The sequence below is a fragment of the Mus caroli genome, chromosome 5 (genome assembly GCF_900094665.2).
Source record: "Mus caroli chromosome 5, CAROLI_EIJ_v1.1, whole genome shotgun sequence".
NCBI lineage: Eukaryota > Metazoa > Chordata > Mammalia > Rodentia > Muridae > Mus > Mus caroli.
The window spans coordinates 134,442,736-134,451,662 of NC_034574.1; the positions used below are offsets into that span (position 1 = coordinate 134,442,736).

Consider the following 8,927-nt stretch of genomic DNA (forward strand, 5'->3'; position numbering starts at 1 on the left):
TGCCTAGAATCCCCCAGGGAGGGGCTGGGGGCGTGGCTAGGTGGTAGAGCCCCTGCCTAGAATCCCCCAGGGAGGGGCTGGGGGCGTGGCTCAGTGGTAGAGCCCCTGCCTAGAATCCCCCAGGGAGGGGCTGGGGGCGTGGCTAGGTGGTAGAGCCCCTGCCTAGAATCCCCCAGTGAGGGACTGGGGCCATGGCTCAGTGGTAGAGCCCCTGCCTAGAATGCCCTAACAGGGAGCTCGAAACATAGCTTGCCCAATGGCCTGGTTTGAGGGGTGTCTTAAATGTCTCCTCATTCCTCCTTGCACAGTTGTCCTCTCCCTACCCTTGCCCAAGCTGCACTAACCCCTTTTTCCTCCAGCATTTTTTCTTGTCTCCCAGCTTGTTAAGTACACATCTTATGGAGCTCCCAGGCTGCCCCCTTTTATGTAGCAAGCTGCATGCAATGCTTACGCTATTGTATGTGCCAGTCACACCAGCTAGGTCCTCTACAGAAAACTTCATGTTTTGCTTGGAATTCGGCAGTTTTGCCCTAATGTCTTTCATTAGATCAAGGGTGGGCTCTTCATACTGCCATTAGACACCACATCTTTTCGTCTTCTCTGACCTGTAACAGTCTCTCAGCCTCTCCTTGTTTATAGCGACCTGGACACAGGGGAAAGCCCTGGTGGTTAGTGAGCTGTTCCTGTTTAGATTTGTCAGTTTCCTCGAGGTTACCAAGGGTGATGGAGTACAGGGAAGGATTCTGAATTCCTTCCTTGTGGCATCTGCATGTTCCACTGCTAATGGCATGAACTTGGTCACTTGGCAACAGTGCAGCCGCCATTTCTCCGCTGTAAAGCTGTAGTTCCTGTCCATGCCCTTCTGCTGAAAGATGACCACACACCAGCATACATGTGTGTGCTGCTCCCTGACAACCACTAAGTGTGGGAAACTCAAAGTCACCCCAGCACTGATTCCCATAGATTGAAGACTGAGGGCTCAGGATTGCCCTTCTGTTTCTCTTACCAAATTATTTTAAAGGGCACCACTTGAGAACAAGGCAGAGGGTGGAGTCCTGGGAACACTGTCTGGGAAGGATGGGTGGAGTGTCCCTGTTTCACATCCCCCATAGGCTAGATGTGTTACACGCTCCTTCCCCAGCTCCTGGATGTCTAGGACTGTGGAGGTAGGGGATAGGGCCTGGCTAAGAGGAGTAGAAAACAAGAGGCAGGACTTTGAAAGTTAGACTCCACCCCAGGTTCTAGCAGGGTCTCTTTGCTTGCTGGTCCCCCCATGATATGAATAGCTTGACCATTCACTCTCACTGCTGTGGACTGAACCTTTCTCACTACACCTTCCCTGCAGCAATGACTGTACCCTCTGAAACCATGAGCTGAAACTTTCATTCCTGAAACTGTTTCTGTCAGATATGGTGACCACGATAATACAAGTAACAGACCTGTCCTGGGCATGCCACCATCCCCCATTCAGAGTCTGACAGCCCCCTTGTTTGCATCTTCACTGGAGATATCATCCTATAGGCACAACTGAAGAGCCCCACTGGCTCTTGTTAGGGAGCTGAGTCTCCAGCCCCTCCCCTCCCCTTGGATATCTAAGGGCAGAGCTGAAAGCTGCAATCTGAGATCAAGATCTGATCTTACCTACATCCTGAAACAATATAGAGACCTGTCAGAGTCACCACCGTCACTGTCACTCATATGATTCCCTTTGCAGCCGTGTGCCAGGTATAGGCCAGAGACCAGATGTGTATCCCCCATTATCCTGCAGTTGCTTGGAGCAGCCCTCTCTGTACATTCCCTCTCAAGGGGACAATACTTGCATTTCATTCTGAGCAGAATAATAGTAAATAATTCATAGGCATGTACTAAAATTGCCACAGTGTTTAACAGATAGTTGGGGAAAACATCCAGACCCCATGCCTGTCATTTCACTCACAGCTTTGCCCAGTGAGTTTAAGCAACATCAGTGAATCTTCCTTGCAGCGTGGTCTGCAGTGTTGTCCTAGGGGATTTTCTTGTTTCCACTCTTCCTGCCACATTTGTGGTTTTGAATTTCTTCTGTAAGGAAGCTGCATTTTTTTCTCTTGTATTTATTCATCCGCTTCTTTGTTTACTTATTTGTATAAATATATGAGGGAGAATATGTGTACTAGGGAGTGCAAGTATATATATATATGTGTGTGTGTGTGTGTATATATAATATATATGTGAATACATATATATATATGTGTGTGCGTGTGTACGTACATATGTATATATATATATATATATATATATATATATTATATATACATGCATGTAGAGGTTAAGGGTCAACCTCAGGTGTCATTCCTTAGGCACCTTGCTATTTTGAGGCAGAGTCAGCCTCTCTCTCTCTCTCTCTCTCTCTCTCTCTCTCTCTCTCTCTCTCTCTCTCCCTCTGGCTGGGGCTCTCTGATTAGACTTTTGGGCTGGCCAGCAAGGTCCATGTCTCTACCGCCCCAGCTTTTCCTCCATGAGTTCTGGAGAGTGAATTCTAGGTTTTTTGCTTATAAGACAAGTACTCTTTGCAGCCCCTTATTTATTTATCCCATAAGCCATTTATATTGCTATGGACACATGGAGACTTTCACTTCTTCTTTTGGAACAGTGCTGCAAATGAATCGAGGTTCTCCTGCATACTGAGCCAGCACTCTGCCCTAAACATAAGCCTGGCTCAAGCTCTGCTTTGGGTTATAACCTAGTTTGCATGTGTAGCTCACATTGCTTCAGGGTTTTTACTCTCACAGGCTGGTTCATCTCCAGCTGACAAAACCCCTGTCTTTTTGTCTTGGCAACTCCTCTCTGGCATTTCTCTTATAGTAGCACATTCCAGGTTCATTAATATATCACATACAGATCCAAGCCTGCCACTTCTTTTAAATTGTGCTTCTAATCTGAGTTTGCTTGACTCAGTAAAGCCCTTGTCATGAACACTGGTTTGTTTTTTTTTTTTTCAATTGGGTATTTATTTCATTTACATTTCCAATGCTATCCCAAAAGTCCCCCACACGCTACCCCACCCACCCACTCCCACTTCTTGGCCCTGGCATTCCCCTGTACTGAGGCATATAAAGTTTGCATGTCCAATGGGCCTGTCTTTCCAGTGATGGCCGACTAGGCCATTTTCTGATTCATATGCAGCTAGAGACACAAGCTCCAGGGGGGTGCTGGTTAGTTCATATTGTTGTTCCACCTATAAGATTGCAGATCCCTTTAGCTCCTTGGGTACTTTCTCTAGTTCCTCCATTGGGGGCCCTGTGATCCATCCAGTAGCTGACTGTGAGCATCCACTTCTGTGTTTGCTAGGCCCCGGCATAGTCTCACAAGAGACAGCTATATCAGGGTCCTTTCAGCAAAATCTTGCTAGTGTATGCAATGGTGTCAGCTTTTGGAAGCTGATTATGGGATGGATCCCCAGATATGGCAGTCTCTAGATGGTCCATCCTTTCGTCACAGCTCCAAACTATCAACTTGACACAACCTAGAATCACCTCGGAAGAGAGAATAATGAGGAATTGTCTAGACCATATTAGCCTATAAACATGTCTGTGGGGGACTAGCTTGATTATTAATTGACATAGGAAGACCCAGCCTACTGTGGGTAGCACCATTCCCTAGTCTTGAGGATCCTGAACAATATGAGAGAAAAGTTAGCTGAGAAAGGGAGAATCAAGGGTGTATGTATTCTCCCTGTACTCTTTGTGGCTTCGAGGTGACTAGCTGCTTGGTCCCTTGCCTTCACTTCTCCTAAACACCAAACTGTAACTTGGAACTGCAAGGTGAATGAACTCTTTCTGCCTTGCGTTGCTTTTTATTAGAGTACTTGTCACAACAATGGACATAAAACTAAGTCATCATGCATGCATGAGAATCTGAGCTCATCCCCCAGCACTCACATAATAAGCCATGTGCACGTGTAATCCCAGCCCTGCCTGGGTATATGGAGACAGGAGAGAGGAGGATCCTTGGAGCTTGCTGGTCAGCCATGTTAGCCAACTCAGGTCCCAGTGAGACTTTGTCTCAAAAACAAGGTAGATCATGTCTGAGGAATGACAACTGAGGTTGGCCAATGACCTCTACATGCAGGAACAAACACATGTACCCACACATAGGTGAACATGCAAACTGTCTTAATTACTTTTAAATTGTTGTGATAAGACACCATAACCAAGGACACTTATAAAATAGTTTATTGGAAGCCTACAGTTTCAGAGGGCGAGTCTACAGTCAGCGTGGCAGGGAATCTAGCAGCAGCAGCAGCAGGCATGGTGCTGGAGTAGCTGAAAACTTACATCTATATCCACAGTCATGAGGCACAGCACTAACTAGGAGTTGGAATTTTTTGAAACCTCAAAGACAGCCACCCACCACCATGCCACGCCTCCTCTAACAAGGCCACACCTCCTAATCCTTCCAACAGCTCCCCACACTGGGGACCAAGCATTCAAACACATGAACCTGTGGGACTATTCTCTTTCACGCTGCCACACAAACAAAAAGCAACTGGTCCTCTTTTAGATGAAAATAGAGCAAAAGATGAGATCCAGGTCTACTGCTGGATTGTCAGTGGGCAGAATTACCTACCTACCAGGTTTGGTTTGTTTATTCTTGCTTTTTAAGGTTTTTTATTATTATTATTATATTTATGTATGCTTGTCTGTGTGTATATGTACATACTTGGGTACAATGCCTATGGAGTCCAGAAGGGGGCGTCAGCTCCTCTGAAGCTGAAGATAGAGGTGGTTGTGAGCCACTCAGTGTGGTTTCTGAACTGAGTCATCTCCCTGGGCCCTGCATGTGTCTTCTGAGTGGGGCTTGCACATATCCTCTGTTTATTCTGTATGTGCCTGTCCTTGTTGGTCTTAGGACAGTTGGTAATTGATGCAAGTGCTCCGACTCCAGCCAGCAGCACTAAGGTCAGTCTGTTTCCCTCCAGACTTTTATGTGTAATCTCTTCCTCTGACAGTGAGAAGTCTGACTTGCATTATTCACAATCTATTCACTTGCTCCTCCCCGGCATGCTTATGAACTGCTTTTAGAAGTGCTAACTCAGACCCCCGTGAGAAGCTCACACACCAGCTGGGATACAGTATTTATGTACAGCTAATATTTTTAACTTTACAATAATGTGACAAAACATGGTATGGCCAAGTTAGTTAGGTCATCTCCATTGCCTCAGTCGGACCAGACCTCGGTGTTTCCTCTGCTCCTCAGTCATTGCCATTGTTGAACCCTGCATCCCACAGCACCATGGTTGGTTTGTGTATTCCCATATACACACAGCACAGTGCCCTCTTTTCTAGTGTGCAGTTCTGTGGGAATCACAAAGGCAATGCCATGCTTTTATTCTTGTTGTGCCTTAAGACAATCCTGTCACCTAGAGGCTTCCCCACAGGACCCTTCATAGTCAGCCTTCCCCTCCTCACACTGTAACTACTGGCCCATTCTAACCTGACAGCTTTGCTCGTGCTAATGGGATCACAGATGCTGCCTTTGGGTTCTTCCACTTAGCAGCACACATCTAAGTTGTATTCTTGGGTTTGGATACAGGTTCAGTTATCAGAGTGCCTGCCTAGCATCTACAAAGTCCTGGGTTCAGATGCAAGCACTGTGTAAACCAAGCATGGTGGTGTGTGCCCCTGATCCTAGCACTCAGCAAGTGGTGGCAGGTCAGGTCATATGTTCCAGGGCATCCTCAGCTACACAATGAGGTCACAGTGTGAGAAATATGAGACCCTGTGTCTAAAACACTCAGGGGGACAGGGGGAAAGAGAGGTGCTCCTGCTGTCTTCTGAGTCAGGGTTCAGGGATGCTGTATTTCAGTGCTGGTTTGTAGCTGGCTGCCTGAGTCTTGGCTAAACAGTGTTTCAGTGTTCTGATGGTGATGAATGGTGGCTGCTAGAAATGTCTCTTTTCACTTAATAGATACCTGACGGGTGGGATATCATTTATGTGGTTACTTTTGTGTGTATGTCTATGTATGTATGTGTGTATGTGGGTGGGCATATAAGTATGGATGTGAGTACATGTGTGCAGACGCCAGAGAACAGCACCTCAGATCTTGTTCCTCAGGAGCTATCTATCTTGGATTTTGAGGCAGGATTTCTCACTAGCCTGGGACTTAGCCATTAGAGCAGGTTGGCCAGCCTCTGGCCTCGGGGATCCATCTGCCTCCACATCCCAGTGCTGGGATTAAAGACATGCACCCCCAAGCCTGCTTCCACCTGACATTTTGGCATGAGTTCTGGCACTTGGGTTCAGGTCCTTGTGCTTGCCTTACAAGCATCTTACCCCTGAGCCATCTCTCCAGCCTAAGTACATGTAATTTTTATGTAAGCATTTATGCCTTTTTGTCAGGCTACAGCACAGAATGATAGAGCGTTTCCCTTGCTAGCATTTTGATTGCAGAGTTACACACAACATTTTACATCGGCTGATTTCTGTCCCCGCTATTCTTTTGAATAATCTAGTAGCCTTTCCTTCGATCAAAGCACATTTTCATCTCGTCCCGTACTGTGTTTAGCTATTTGATGGCATCTTCTTTGAACAAACAAATTCCTATGACATTTCATCTCTTCTTGCCTTTAAAAAAATAAAGTTGCTCACTGTACAGGGGACCTGGGGGAACAAAAGAGAGCCAGAGAAGGCAAAGGGAGAAAGCAGATGAGATGCTGAGGAAGAGAACACAGGGCATGAGAGTGACCCAGAGCCTGACAACGCAGGCTTGCATAGGGACGGCAGGTGCAGCTCGGTGGGGGCCAAGACATGGAAATGGAAACAGCAAGAATAGGAAATCATGCAGGACCAGATGGGATGATGGGAAAATTGATAACAAAAATTGTGAGAATGTGTAGCAACAAGAATAGTACTTGCTTTTATGTTTGCTTAGATTTTTGAATAGCAGATTGTTTGGGTTTTCACTAAGGGCTCAGCGGTGTAAATCCAGTCCTAGGCAAACAACAGATACTGTTTCTGCAGGGCGACGGACAGACCTTTAGCTGCCATTTGAAACGCTGTCTCTGTGGTGAACTGTAGTTGTGAACCTCCTGAGACTCTGAGCGAACCATTGTGGATGTAGGCGATTTCAAACACAATTTAGCCAGAAACTAGATGAAGAAGTTGAAGGAAATTTTACATTAAATGGCTTTAGAATGAGCAAATGATATTCTTCTGGTTCTGTTGGGGGGATACAGACCTGACATTAAAATCTAAATGTTCCTGAAATAACCCCTTTAGTGTAACTTAGTGGAGGGTTGCTGCCTCCTTTGGGAGGTGCTGGATTCTTCTGATTTGTGGTGTGTGTGTTTGTGTGTGTGTGTTTTCATTGTGATTAGTGGTGTAGTGTTTGTGTGTGTGTGTGTTTTCATTGTGATTTGTGGTGTGTGGTGTGTGTGTGTGTGTGTGTGTGGTGTGTGTGTGTGTGGTGTGTGTATGTGTGTGTGTGGTATGTGGTGTGTGTGTGTGTGTGTGTGTATGTGTGTGTGTGGTATGTGGTGTGTGTGTGTGTGTGTGTGTGTGTGTGTGTATGGTATGTGTGTGGTGTGTGTGTGGTGTGTGTGTGTGTGTGTGGTATGTGGTGTGTGTGTGTGTGTAGTGTGTGGTGTGGTGTGTGTGTGTGGTGTGTGTATGTGTGTGTGTGTGTGTGTCTATTCCCTAGTGTTTCTGCAGTAATAAACTAAAGCAATAGAAATTCTATTAACACCTGAGCTTAACACTCTTTTATTTTCTCCTTACATATAAACAAACAGTATTTTTTTGGCTAGAGTCTTAGCATAAACTTTACAGATATACAATTATTGAGGAAATTAAGGGAGAATTGTTTTGTTTTGTTGGGAACTTATCAGGAGCTGGCCTCCATGTCTTCAGTGCCTCGGTGGCCAGTGAGCTGGTTATGGGACACTGTGTGTGTGTGTGTGTGTGTGTGCGTGTGCGTGTCTGTGTGTCCTTCTTCACTTGCAGCTGAGGCAGGCAGGTGTGTGGCAGAGGGGATCCAGATTCATTGCAACATATTCAGAAGCCAGCTCTTCTTAAGCAGCAGAACACAACATAAGATGAGGCCACCAACCTTTATCAATATGGTGTTTAAATGCTATTATCAGTAGATCATAGCAGCTACATGGGGGCGCAGCTGCATGTAACTCCAGATCTAGGGGGTCTAATATCCTCTCCCCACCTCCTTAAGGACCATCACACATGTGCTAGGCAAACGAATTAAATATGCACACAGAAATTAAAATGAATAAATAAGCATTAAATGTTACTCGCATCCTCTATATGTGTTTAATATATAGCCATATGGATTATGTTCTGAAATGATGTGTTTAAAATTAACTGGACCTGCCTGAGCTTTTTGGCCTTACTCTGATTCTGTGCCCAGAGTTTATATGTCATTTCTTTCTTCTTCAGTGGCAGAGATGGGACCTGTCACTGGGCATGTGATAGGATTCCAGTGATGAGATCTTATTTTCTGGGACCCTGCCAATGCCATCCCCTGTGTCACCATAGAACATTGTTTTTCAACTGCATTTAAAAATATACTTTGGAGCCTGAGATGGTAAAGCTGAGGACCGCAGTTCAAATCCCTAGCAGCCATGTACATGCTAGGCGGGAACTGTGGGTCCTCTGTCATCCCAGATCCAGGAGGTAGAGACAGGGATCCTCAGAGCAAACTGGCTAGCTAGACTGACTAAATCAGTGAGCTCTAGGTTCCAGGAGGGACCCAGCTCCAGGGAACACCCAGTACCAACCTGTGGTCTCCACTCACGTGCACACTCATATACACGTGCACATAAACATATATGTGTGTCCACACATGCAAACACACATGTTCACATGCAGGCACACCATGTGCACACACATACACATGGAAAAAACAAGCCTCATTATCCCTGGGAATTGTGGGTATT

At 45.9% G+C, this 8,927-nt stretch overlaps 1 protein-coding gene across 1 annotated transcript in view; it reads left to right on the forward strand.

The window, feature by feature from the left end:
* The window catches only part of Sdk1 (sidekick cell adhesion molecule 1), a 713,594-nt gene that overhangs the window by 225,913 nt on the left and 478,754 nt on the right, over window positions 1-8,927 (forward strand). The window lies entirely within an intron of this gene.